At 37.7% G+C, this 14,674-nt stretch overlaps 1 long non-coding RNA gene across 1 annotated transcript in view; it reads right to left on the reverse strand.

Moving 5' to 3' along the window:
- Nucleotides 1–1,368: 1,368 nt before the first annotated feature.
- Nucleotides 1,369–14,674, reverse strand: part of LOC137041085 (uncharacterized) — a 101,559-nt gene continuing 88,253 nt past the window's right edge. The window contains exon 3 of the long non-coding RNA XR_010898022.1: nucleotides 1,369–1,458. This is a non-coding gene — a long non-coding RNA (uncharacterized lncRNA). The remainder of the gene's footprint in view (nucleotides 1,459–14,674) is intronic.

The following is a 14,674-nucleotide window of genomic DNA, read 5'->3' on the forward strand; positions in this document are numbered from 1 at the left end:
AAGTGTAGCTTCATTGTTATTGGAGAGAGACGCTGAACAGATGCAGGTACGACAATAGAGGGTGTTTCTCAAACAAAAGTCAGCATCCCACGAAGGCTGCATATCTTGACGGATATACTTCATCAAAAGTCGCTGAAGGCCATCTCAGTTTGAAGGATCCTTTGAAGGCAGCCTTTGTTTGGCGTCCATCATTCGGCCTGTTTTAAAGGACGCAGCTGATGTATCCTTTGCCTTAAATCCCCCACAATCCTTTGCACATGTTTAAATTCACAAAATAAACTGATGGAAAACGAGTCAGTACTGAGCTTGTCTGAGTTAATTATGAAATGTAAGACAAAAAGAATGCTTTCAGACATGAAACCATGAATGTAATCTTTTGTTTAGCTGTAGATTTATCACTAAACTGACAATAAGACAATAATGTAAGCTAGTGGGAGGATGCGAATGGCTGTCATTCACCGTATTGCATTAATAGAAAGCCAATTAATATAAAGATTTGTGATACAAATTTTCATGCCGTGACTGCGGGGGGTGGGAACGTGTGATGTAGCCATGCATACTTACTAGACAATCTCATTCTAGTGTTTAATGGCAAGGAGGACTCAAGCTTACAAGCCTCTGAAGGATTGGGCTAGGAAGGACACAGCCTTAATAGGATGCAGCCTTCCGTTTGAGAAACACCCAGAGAGTGACCAGCGCGAGAAGTTTGTCTGTTTAGGGCTACTGTAGAAACATAATGGCGTGAAATGGTGACTTCACAGTTCACAGTAAGGGGACCAGCAATGTATGCAGATAGAAATGTCTCATTCTGAGGTAATAAAAACATTACGTTTCATATCACACACTGCACCTTTAAATATCATTTGTAATTGATTATGCTGATTATGATTATTATTGGTTAATGTTAATTTCTTATAAATGAAGTATAAATGAACATTATCCAGTATATTATAAATAACATTCATTAAAATTAATTGTTTTTTACAAATAAAATGAAAGTTTTATTTTTCCATATATTGTGTTTTATGATGAGAATAATTATTAATGTTAATTTGTACATAGACATTGCACACATTAATTACCCTATTTATTCATTTTAATTACCCTATTTAAATGCTGATGTTGATTGTTATGTCATAATATACCTTATTTAATTTAAAGTGTCACTACAAGGTTTAATATAGTACGAAGCAGGCTAAATAAGAGCCCAGAATCATGGAAACTTCATGGCAGTGCTCAGATATTATGAATCCTGTTCTGGGTTGGGGGAGAAGCCTTAAGGCAACATATCATCATCACATTCATTATGAGTGTAAAGCACACGCAGAGATCATCTGGGTATTCAGAACCTCTTTTAATCACTATGGGGCAGAATTCATTATCAGTGTGAAGAAACAGTTTCACACCTCCACTGAACTAGCATTCATTTTCACCTCTGGCTCGGAGACAGCAAGACACCTGTGGTGGCAAAAAGAAATAAATACAAATATAGAATGAGAAATATAGAAAGTTTTTTTTGTCATGTCATTAAGTAGTCATGGTATGGTAAAACAATATTGACAAATACAGTCTAGAATGCGGTGGGATTTTGTCTACAATGGTGACCATTTACAGGTTGCACATCAACATTTCATGTAAATTGATTAGTCACAGATGGTCTAACAGTAAATTGTTAATCACGTAGAGCACACTCATCATGTGTGTTGTCTACACCCTCTGAACTGATTCTGATCTGTGGTTTTTCTGTGGTTTAAAAGAATGATCACACAGCTACTTAGCTTTCACTGACAGTCTTTATAGCATTTATGACAAGCCTACTTTATCAGGGATAAGCGCCATCCATTGGTCACAGTCCTGTACTGCCATTCTCACCCATGGAAATCAGAAGATTTATTGTGTTCAAATCAATTGAGAATCACTATGCGCACAAACACAAGCCTACAAGGACATCTTCGGCTAGCCATTGTACATCTGCACTCCTCAATAAAAACCAATCTCTAAGCAAACAAACGCCACATAGCCGTAAATCCATTAACAGATCCTGTTGCAGCACAATTCCTCTGCCACACTTGCGAGGCCTTGAGAAAAGATTTCCAGAGTCAAGGCCCATTATCCGAAGCCAGGGTGTTTTGTCATGCAGCGCTTTTGATTCTGCAGCCCTCCCGTGGGTGCCAGCGGTACGCCAGTGACCGGACGGCTGTAAATAAAGCCAGAGAGTTTTGGGTAACTCCCTCGAGGCTCCCTCTTTTCCTGTGCCACCCGCTTCAGAAGGGCAATATTATTCTGTCCCCAGGTCTGAAGAATGATTCCATTGTACTGGAGGCAGAATGCGGCCTTCCTCTGAGCCCACTTTACTGCCGCCGTTCTTTATTTAAACAGCACCGCCTTTATCTGCCCTCCACTGTACATGCTCCTGCTGTCACTCGGCCGGCTTTGGTAGATAGGCCCCGATAAGGGTGCCGCTCTTACGCAAGCATGTCCCAGCACGGGGACTGGGTGACCAGCAGGAAGCATCGACAAAGAACGGGGTATTAAAAGCTCTTGACAAGTTTGATTGTTTCCCATCATGATAATCGTAATTGTACGGTGCTTTATAACGGCTGGCATCCTGTACGTGCCTTTCATTGTTGCATTGTTTGCCTTTAAAGACCTCCAGGGAATATTAATGAAGACCGTATTAATAATAATTAAGCATTATGCATCCATTCGGTACCAACAGTGGGTAAACAGTGCAACGCTTCAGGTATTTGAAAGCTATACACTGCAGGTTTGTCAGCCATGGATGGTGCACGCCAACAATGTGTTCCTGAATGCAGATGCATTCGTGCCTTGGGGTTGCATTTGGATCTTTTGTTCGCTGTTAGATAGTTTCCTGTATATCACCACACCTGTGTGTGCCCAGAAATCAGTGGAGGGTCAGACCGCCTGCCCATACTTGTTAACATTTTTCTCTCAATCAGGCAATGGCTTTGGTAATCCTGAAAAAAAAGACTGAACGAGAAGGGATCGGCCCAAATCAAAATACTCTCCTGTTTTTGGTTTCTATGGAGCATGTGTGCTTGTTTCATGTGTGTGCCTATAAACCTCCGACCCTGATGATTCGATTTAAATAAGAACACATAAGAACACAGTGATTCACAGCAACAAGGACATTTGGCCCGTTGCTGTGGCCTATTGACACAAATCTGCCAGCACTTTTAGGTTCACACGGGTCTAATATGTCCTATTTTAATCACCCTCACATTGTTCCAAACCTGTAAGACTTTCTTTCTTCTGCAGAACATGCGTCAGCTGTTATTGTCCATACAAGAAAATAAGTTACATGGTTGCCTTAAAATTGAGTTCATTGAAATAAAAAATTTGAGTTAATACAATGAACATTTTTGAGAATTGACAACCTTTATTAAAATATTATTAAAAGGTTTTAAATTATTGTTTTATTTGTGATGACAGAGGGAAACATGCCGAATTGTCCTATTTTCATGATTTATCAATTTTTTTATGTGGTTCAGATACAACCAATTTCCTTTATTGTATCAACTCAAATTTTTAATTTCAATAAACTAAAAATTTGAAGGCAACCAGGTTACAACAACAATTTTTTTTTTTTACAGTGTGGGGTCCAAAATATTTAAGTGTGAAATAAATAAAAAATAAATTAAAAAGCGGCACAATCACCTAGTATGATGGAATTAAAAATTCAAGCCTTAAATTAACCTCGACATTTACTTCATGCTACATTTATACTACCATTCAGAAGCTTGAGGGTTTTTTCAAAAGACATGTAACAGTTTGTAAAATGCAAATTTTGGAGTCAACTATCCCTTTAAGAGGAAGCTAATGCCAGTGCCATATACCAGTTGAAACCAGCATTTGAAGTAGAGTCAGTTTCCTCCCAGGGGAGCTTTGATTCCACCGATTCTGCCTATACCGTAGTTAATTTCACCTATTTCTTTTCTTCCCTCTTTATGTTTAATTGCCTCCCCTGATGACAACAATCTCTTATATCGCCGCATTGTACTTTGGGAAGATAGTGTTACAGCAGATATCATATTTCTGCTCAGCCTTAGCTCAATTATAACATCCTCCTACTCTCTCCGGGATCCATTGGCTTTACAGGAAATGGTGTTTGGCTTTACTATCAGTCCCACCAACCATGACAGTCTGAGGGCAGGTGTATGATAAGCAAGACTTAAGTCATCATATGACAGGACTTGTTTAGGCTTTGCCCGAGCAATCCAGAGGAAGCCTGGCTATATTGAACAATGATTAAGCAGAGAATGGAGACATGTACGGTCGGCGTTATGAGGCTACATAACATATGAATAGAGAGGAATGTGCCTTCTGAGTGCCATTGTTTGGGGGTGCACTGGAGGTGGTGTGCAGCTGGTTTATCCATGAGGAGAAGAGCAAGCGTAGGCGGCTAATGGGATGTGTTCCCTCATGTCAGTCCTGCCGCAAGAGAGAAGGAGGGAGGGCGGCAGGCGCACAGTTTGCTGTGGAGCGGAACTCTTTTTCAGGAGGGATTAGCTTAAGGGAGCAAACAGGCCAATATGGGCTACTGTGGCACGTTCCGAGAACTATTATTACTAGCTCACGGAGGTACAGCAATGGAAACATGGAATAATCATTAACAAACCCATGTGTCAATCACAACAATGCATAAAAGGCAGAAAAAAGGTAGAAGGCCGCTCATGGAGGCTATTTGGTGCTTTATAAAAATAAAAATAAATCCCACTTATATTTATATTTAATTTTTTTGCATTAATGTGCATTTATGTTGTCACTGTATTTCTAAAGCCAAATTATTTAAATACATTTTCTGGAATTAAATTATTTAAAAGGGATCATGAACTGAGAAAAAGAGGTCATCATACTATAATAATATCCTGTAAGTTTCAGAACTGAAAACTGCCTCTGCAGAAGAAAATCAACGCCTACATCATCATTGCAACTTTGGCCCCGCCCACTGGCGTGTTAGTGAGATGACGAGGAGAAAACAGCAAGACAGGATGGACTACAAATAACTTTACCTTCCAAAGATCCTAATGCTAGGAATGTGCTTATTTATTTTCAACAATATGAATGTCTCAGTTGAGCATTATTTATTTGTATTCTACACATTTCACTATGGATTCCTTGGTAAACTAGGCATAGGCTTTGCTAAAAGATTTTTACGATATGGATTAACATGTAAGTGACCTTGTTAATGTTAATGCCTGAACTGTGACCAGTGATTTCTGATATGTAATGATTCATGTACAGTCAGATGTTCTTTGTGTAAGTAAATCAAACCAGCAATTAAATGGTCAACTTCATTGTTTATCTTAGTAGGATAAAAAAATAATCTGTTATTTAAATTGTGATTCAATTATATAGAAAGCGATCAAAGAATGCTCCATTTGCAATCGCTGGAGCTGTCAATCAAACAGCGTGAGTTTATCAGCGACTAAGTTCTAGCCTAGAAATCTAGACGCACCCTAGCGGCAGCAAATTTAATTTGCCCGCAAGTGTCGTCTAGCAACTCTCAATACACGTCTGAGCTGTATTCCTCACAATCTGGACGGCCCAATCACATCATGTATAGAGTCAGCGGGCGGGGCCATAATGACGACGGCCGAGTTGCGTTTGCGTGCTTCACAGAAACTGGCGAACGGCGGTCTTTCGAATCAGCTTTTACCGCGATCCTGGAAGATTTGGAGTTAAGCTTTTCTCTGAGAAAAGAACGAAGAACGACACTGAAGTCATTCTTAAAAAGGGAAGATGTGTTCGGAGTTAAGCGACCGGATACGGTAAATGTTTAATCTATCAGCAAGCTCTGTTTCACCTTCGTTGCTCTGGTTGGTGTAGTTCTATCCTATCGCGTGCAGAGGTTCAGAGTCTGGCTTGTCAGGCTAACTAAGTTCTGGACTCACGCCAAAAATCAGCAAATCTCTTATTTCCATTGTGATTGCACTGTTAGTTATGAAGAAAGCTTTCATTAGTGTGCATAAATCAAGTTTTAATAATGAGTCTAGGTCACTGCATTCATGCGCTCAACATGTCTGTGATCGGCTACAATGCTCATCACTGCGACCTTTCATGTAATAATCATATAATTCTAACATATAATGCTATAATCAACACTTCATGAAATGTGCTAAAAGTTTTCAAGAGAGTTATAAATGTAATATTTAGCTATTTCATATGCAAATATTTTATCCAATCACAGCAGTGGACGATCACACTTAAGTCTCACAGCAGCCAATCACAGCAGTGGGCGTTTACACTGAAGTCTCACAGCAGCCAATCACAGCAGTGGGTGTTTACACTGAAGTCTTATTGCTGAATGCATTTAGCGGCTTTAAAACAATGTGCATTGTGAAAAGCACTTACAAAATCTACTTACATTGCATTGAAGGTATATATTTTATCTGTTCATGCATTGCCAATATAAGCAGAAACATATTTTTTTTTGTTGATATAGCACAAAACTGAAAATTATGTATATAACTTGCCCAAACATTAAGATAACCCCACAGTCTGATCTAATCTAGAATATACATTTCCTTAGGGACACTGCTTCATCTCATCCTGTGCCTATATTTACTTAGACCTTGATGTGAGTTTGGATAAGGCTGACAAGATTGTCTCCTAAATCTCTGCTATATGGCATAATGCCACCTTGTCAGTTATATGGTTCTAGGGAATAACAACAAATGATATACAATCTCTAGCTGGAACACCTGCAAAGGTGACGGGGTTCAGAATTTAGACAAAATAACAGTGAGAGAAAAACAAAATACAAAAACAATAACGGAACGTAGATTACAAAATAAAGAGAATATGTCTAGTTTTAAAATAATTAAGTGTGTACCTTATATAATAACAGTCAACAATGGACATCAATGGAGACCTCAACTATAATATTACCCAATTACCAGCTCAAACCACAGCTCTGGTGAAGATTGAGGAGTTGGGTCAGTGTTTGTATATTTAAAGGTACCGTATACTAAAAGGATAGATCCAAGGTGAACACTGCTCCTGCTCTACTTCATTTGCTGAAGCTGAAAATGGAAGGAAAGAAGAAGGTTAGCATTTCTTTAGTTTGGCAACAGCACCATCTGGCTGTTCATGCCACTCCCGCGTTTTCATTTATATTGAAGAATGGCCAAGTTTTTCACAATTGCTAAAACACTAAACTCCATTCTCTGAAGCAAATTCTAAACTGATTTGTCAAATAAATCACTCTTTCTGTAAAACCTTAAACAAGTTCAGGCAGCCAGACACCGTTGATGCACTCTTAAAACATTCTCACTCACTAAACACATTCTGCGATGTGATATACACTTGTGCTACAAAATGCTAAACATGAGCGGAAACAGTTAAAAAACTACAACACAGTCATCACACCAGAGGGTTTTCCCCTTTGACAGCATTGCCCGTGATGTGGATGAAGTCCTCAGGCCAGACCCAGCATGAAGACGTGATGATGAGGCAGAAAAAATCTCAGATCACACTTTAGATTAAGAGGTTCTTCCTTAATAAACTCCTAATTACTGCTTATTAATAGTAAGGTCATTCTTAAATTTTGGTATTTGGGTAAGATAAAGAATGCAGAATATGGTCATGCAGAATAAGACATTTATATATGTTTTAGAAGTACTAATAAACAGCTTATATCATATTAATATGCATTCTAATAAACTAGTTAATAGTAAGAATTGAACCCTAATCTAAAGTGTTTGCGAATCTCTACCGAAACTTTTTTGAGTGTATTGTAACTGACATACTTTTCATTTAGAGTTTTCTTTCACCTTTTGGGCTTTTGTATTGGTACTAGAGTATTTTTTTTTTAATATACAGACATTCAATATTCAATACAATACTATACTTGCAGTACATACAGTGTACTTATATATTCACCTTACTAAGTTTAGATTTTTACGCAAAAATAGAGGCATTTGTTACCTTGTGCTCTATATGCTGTGTTCTCTATTTTTTATGTAGTGTATAGAAATCAAATGTTCATAATGTAGTAAATAAATAAATAAATAAAATAGTATTCCCGTATGGTCCATTTAAAAAAAATCTAAATCTAGTCTTTGAAATGCAATATTCATAAATATTCATGCAATTATTATTGTTATTATCATTATATTTTTATTAAACAAAGATTTATTTATTTTTTTACTATAATGGAAAACTAATATGTTTTAAACGCTAAGGCAATTGTGACAATATGACAATTACATTATTGACAATGAGATTTTGAATGTAGATTAAATCGTTTTTGGGGCGTTTGATTATGAAGAGTCAGGCTTTTGTAATAATATATATTTATATAATTCTGAAATGGAACAGCACATTCACAAATTTTGTTAAAACTTTACAACAAGGTCCCATTAGTTAGCATAAGTAACAATATAATACGGATTCAGTTTCTTAGTTATTAAATACATAAACAAACAAACAAATAAACAAATAAATAATTAAATATTTGACAATGTCAAACATTAGTTTGACAATGTCAAACTATGTCAAACAATGTCAAACATTAGTTTGACATTTGACAATGTCAAACATTAGTCTTTGTGATGCTGACATGCTCCTAAAATTTAAGCATGAGACTTGGCTGAACCATTCACTGTTGAATACGGGCAGTATTAAAGAGATATTGATGGATGGTGGATGCTCTCACGCTTCTTTTATGACATCAATAAGAATCAGACGTTGTCTGCTGAGCAACTCATGAATGCAGTAGAAGCCTGAGGCTCTTCTATATACCACGTAATAAATGGAACCATGGGAACCCAGTCACACCCATTTCCATCTTTCTTCCCAGCATCCCCTTGAGAGTGGTACAAAGAAGTGTGCAGATGATTCATAAACACAGACCATTTTGAGCCAGTTTATTAAAAAGAAGATTGATTAAAAACAATGCTGAGGGATGAGAAATATTTTTCACCGTCTTTACGTTACTGTTTTTTTCTATAGGGAAAATCTGTTGAAAGGATTTTAACATAATAATAGTTGTTAAACTGTAGGTAACTCTAATTGGAGGTAACTCAATGCATTATTAAATAACCAAAATATTTAAAGGAAGTATATGTAAGGTTGTGGCCAAAACTGGTAATGCAATCACTTTCAAATGACTGTAGAGCGGTGTCTCCCCTCTCCCCCTCCCCCTGACTCGAGGTTGCCAGATCGGCTGCAGGATCAGCAGGAACATTTGTAGCTGCAGCTGTGGTAACTGGAGCAGATCTGGCAACCTGGATGTCGAAACACTACTGACTTTGTGATTGGTCGATAGGTGGAAGGCGGAGCTTCAGGCCAAAACACAACATGACATCATCAACATCAGTTGAGGGCTGCAACAACAACTTTTAAATGACAATATCCTGGCCGGACTACTATTGTCAGTGGACAAAACTGTTGTTCTTAATGTCTAGTGACATATCAAGTCCATTTTATGATTAATTGAAATACATCTCTTACATACGGTTCCTTTAAAGAGGGGGGTGATTATGATTTCCCTTTTTTAGCTTTAGTTAGTGTGTAATGTTGCTGTCACGATGCTCAAAGTTCAATGCAAAGAGAGATATTTACTTTTACAGAAATCACTTTTTCAGGACTACAACAAATGGCTGTTAGGGACAACAACATTGAGCTAATTCTCAGGATAGTGACATCACATATACCCTAACATTTCCATAAACCCTGCCCCCGGAAACACGCAAAAAACGGGGTGATGCCATGTTGAGAAGAGGAAGACTTGTTGTAGTAGAGCACATTTGGGAGTCTGCTCAAGCTGTTGCATTCGTATTTTCACATTTATTGAAATACAGTGCGTAACACAAATGCAATAGCATGTCCTAAACTTATATACAGTCATACAGTCATGTGAAAATGTTAGGACACCCTATTGAATTTAATGGTTTTCTGTATCAGGACATAATAAACAATCATCTAGTGCTTGGCAGGTCTTAAAATTTGGAAATTAAAACCTGCACATGACCACACATGACGCGGAAATAAAGTTGAGATGGAAAAGCCATGGATGACAAAGTTAGGACACCCTATCATTCAATTGCCTGTAGATCCACTTTTAACAGCACAAACTTAAATTAATAATTTTCTGCATGATTTATCACTCACATCATTCTGGAGGAATTCTGATCCACTCTTTACCACATTGCTTCAATTTGTGGGCATCTGTTTATGCACAGCTCTTGTCACAGCATTTCAGTCAGGATGAGGTCTGGACATCGACTGGGCCATTGCAACACCTTCATTCTTTTCTTTTTCAGCCATTCTGTTGTAGATTTGTAGCCTGACAAGCCAGACCCACATCAAGATGTTTGGTCTGGAAACTCACCATTGTCAGGGCTCAATCCGAGGGGCGGATAAACGGTTGTCTTTCAAACTCCCTCTGCACGCGATAGGATAGCGCTACAACCAACCACAGCAACGAAGGTGAAACAGAGCTTGTTGATCCGGTCGACAAAACTCCGAACACATCTTCCCTTTTTAAGAATGACTTCAGTGCCGTTCTTTGTTCTTTTCTCAGAGAAAAGCTTAACTCCAAGTCTTCCAGAGTCGCGGTCAAAGCTGATTCGAAAGACCGCCGTTCGCCAGTTTCTGTGTTTACTAGTAGCATGCAAACGCAACTCGGCCGTCGTCATTATGGCCCCGCCCACCGACTCTATACACAATGTGATTGGCCCGGCAAGAGTTAGGGGAATACAGCTCAGAAGGGTATTGAGAGTTGCTAGACGACACTCGCGGGCAGATTAAATTTGCTGCCGCTAGGGTGCGTCTAGATTTCTAGGCTAGTAGATTTGCTGATGATCTTCAGATCACTGTCCGGTTGCAAGACCCAATTTTAGCCAAGCTTTAGCTGTCAGACAGGTCTCATATTTGACTCTAGAATAATTTGGTATACAGAGGAGTTCATGGTCGACTCAATAACTGAGGTGCCCAGGTCCAGTGGCTACAAAACAAGCCCAAAATCATCACCCCTCCACTAGCATGCTTGATGTTTTGTATGAGATGTTTGCAATGGTATGCTGTTTTGGCTTTCACCAAACTTGGTGCTGTGCATTATGGCCAAGCATCTCCACTTTGGTCTCATCTGTCCAAAGGACATTGTTCTAGAAGTCTTCAGGTTTGTTCAAATGCAACTTTGTAAACCTAAGCCATGCTGCCATGCTTTTTAGGGAGAAGATGCTTTCTCCTGGCAACCCTTCCAAACATGCCATCCGACCCATCTTTTTCTAATTATATTGTCATGAACTTTAACATTTAACATGTTAACTGAGGCCCGTAGAGTGTGAGGTGTAGTTCTTGGGTTGTCTGCAATTTTTCTGAGCCTTACACCATCTGATCTTGGCCTGAATTTGCTGGGACGTCCACTCATGGGAAGATTGGTGTCTTTTTTGAATGTCTTTCACTTGTGAATAATCTTCCTCACTTTAAAATGATGGACTTTAAATTATTTGGAAATGGCCTTGATTGATTGCAGATTGATGGCTGCAACAATTGCTTCTCTAAGATCATTGCTGATGTCTTTCCTATTTGGCACTGTGTTTACAAGACCAGCAAACTGCCAAAACCTCTGCTTTTATAGAGGTGATCACACTTGCTGATGATCAGTTAATCAAAGGCATTAAATTAGCAGTGCCTGACCAATACTTAGCCTCCTAAGTTTGTCACCCAGTGGCTTTTACATTTTGGCTTTATTTCTGCTAAATAAATAATGACATGGTGCGATAGGTCATGTGTTGTTGTTAATCTGAGGTTTTATTTTCCAAATTAAGACATGCCAAGGACCAGATGATTTATTTTATGTACTGATACAGAAAACCATGGAATTCAGTAGGATGTCCTAACATTTACATTACTGTGTTATAACCGTAATTAAACTAAACTATAAATGTTCTGTTGTCATGCAGCATTTTCTCTGTGCGTCTAACAGTTCCCACACAAGCGATTTATAGATTTTCAGGACAGAATATGGTTATTTATGACTTGAAGATTGTTATCTCCACATCAGCTACATAAATTCACACACTAACCATAAAGAAACGCCCTTTTGCTTTCGTAACTTCTTCTTGAGTCTCTCCATCAGTGTCAGACTGCGGTTTGAACAAAAAAAGGCTGAACAGTTTCTGGTGCGAGTCTGCATGAGGTAATCAGAGCTGCTAACACCGCCCTTTTTTAGAAAGAGCTAATTTGCATTTAAAGGGGCACACAAAATTGGCGCATTTTTCTCACCCTCAAGAAGTGACAATTTTAACATGTTATTAAAAATGATCTAGGTGTATCTTAAAAAAAAAATATGATTATTATGATTTTCCGTTGAACCAATTCTGTGGAAATCTGCCAAGCTTTCTGAGCCTGAGTAGATTTCACGTGGGCCTAAAGGATATACCTGACTGGACACTACACTTATGGAATATGGAATGCACCGGATAATAAGGAAAATGTTTTTTTTTTTTTTTTAATTTTTGCTTTCTTTGATACCATCTTCCCACAGGAGCACTAAGCCTGAGACCTGAGCATGTGCACTTACAATGTGCCATGGCTCTGAACGGCAAGCCTTTTATTGACAAAAACTTTTTTTAGAGAGACAGAGACTCTCAGGACCAGCAGGCTCATTGTTACACATCCTATCCACATATCAGTCACAGACCTGAGAAAAAAGGGACATCCACACTTTGTTGTAATTTTACCCAACCACCATCTGCATTCATTTGAAGTGTCACAAGTGAAATAATACACCAGCCTCAACTTCTTTCTGATCCACTGATTCTCTTTCTTTCTCTCACACTCTTTTTGTGTAGACACAAAGAGCTGAAAGGGGAAAGACTGTCTTTCTCAGTGATGCTACTTTGAGAAGGAGGGTATTGCTGTGATTGCAGCGATAACAGAAAGAAGTGTAGCTGGATACTGCACTTATGCATTCACTTCTTTAAAAATGAATGCAAACAAGTAATCAAAAAAGCAAGGAGCACAGCAGGATAGTGTTCTCTTGACAAAAGTGTTCTCTTGTTCTTGGTCTACCTATGCAAAGGATGTCTCCACGGAAGGGTCTCAAGGTTCAAAATGGGTTTAACGATCAGCAGAAACCAAATCTCCTGAACAGCATCTGCAAGATAATTATGATAAACTAAAATAAATAAATTACTCTTAATTGTTGTGCTCTCATTTAGTGACTTTCAGTGCCTTTTAACCCACTATTCACACATTTTTTCTAGTCATTTTTCTTACACACAAAGCTGAATTCATTGTTATTTATTAATGTGTCCACTCATAATGGATCTGTGCATAACTAGCTACCGAGAAACCATTAAAATGATGAATAGCAGAAGAAGAGTCCTGACCAGAGTCATTAACCTAAACCCTATCTACCAAATGTCATTTCTCCTTATTATCAGAAGTGCTCCAAAATCCTTGTTTTGAAACCATTTCAAATTGTGTGCTTGTGCCAAGTAATTACATTACATTACATTAGAAAACTGTTCCTTAAAACAAATGCAATAATTCACTAAAGCAGTGACTCCGAGGCAAAAATGTTGTTGTTGTCCATAACATCATTCAAAGGAACCATGACTTCAGTTTATTGTTTATTCTGATTTACTGGATAATGCACTGCAAACAATGCTTTTCTTACTTAGTATTTTTGTCTTGTTTCTAGTCAAAATATCAAAAAAATCCTACATTAAGAAAAATTTAATAGACAAGTAAAAAAAATATTGTCTTGTTTTGAGAAAAAAATTACACAAAATAAATATTTTTTGCTTAAAATAAGCAAAACAATCTGCCAGTGGGGTAAGCAAAATAATCGTTTTGCGTTTGCATTAAGATTATTTTGCTTACCCCATTGGCAGATTATTTTGCTTATTTTAAGCAAAAACTCTCTTAATTTTTAGTTATTTTTCTCCAAAACAAGACAAATACTTCTTGTTTTAAGAATTTTTAGAGGTTTGGACTAGAAACAAGACAAAAATACTAAGTAAGAAAAGCATTTTTTGCAGTGTGATTAAACACAATATTTTTTACTCACAATTTCTACCTGATAACATTTTAGAGCTTAGTTTTGGTAACACTATTTTACAGTGTCATTTTTACACGTTATATGTAGCTACAGGAATAACTATAAATGAACAACGAAACATTTTACGTTTTCATGTAGAAAAATGTATATATTTATTGAAAAAAAATCCATTTCTTTAACCAGAGACCTGAACAAACACATTTATCCAGTTTATAATGTATTACAAATTTCATATTTAATTAAAGCTGCGAGCAGCGATGACGGGCCCAAGCCGGTGGCTTCAGGCAAATTGTGCAAGACAGGCAATATGCATTTAAACAGGAGAGTATTTTAAAATCGCTCAAATATGCCACATTTACCGCAGCAGCTGGTGCTGCTATGACCACAAGCCACTCCCATGATGGAATTTAAATATAGATGAATTCTAATGTAATATGATATAATAGCTAATTTTCAAATATGTGCAAAGTTATCTTTTGCAGCTCAAAATTTTGTAAGTCCAGAAGGCCAGTATTTAATTCATGGTCTTTTTATTTTATTAACACAATTGTTAAACGAATTATATAAAACTATATTGTTAGTGCCCTACAAATGAAGTTGGATTCACCACATTAACTGCAGCAGTTGGTGCTGCTA

The sequence above is a fragment of the Pseudorasbora parva genome, chromosome 15 (assembly GCF_024679245.1).
Source record: "Pseudorasbora parva isolate DD20220531a chromosome 15, ASM2467924v1, whole genome shotgun sequence".
Taxonomy (NCBI): Eukaryota; Metazoa; Chordata; class Actinopteri; order Cypriniformes; family Gobionidae; genus Pseudorasbora; species Pseudorasbora parva.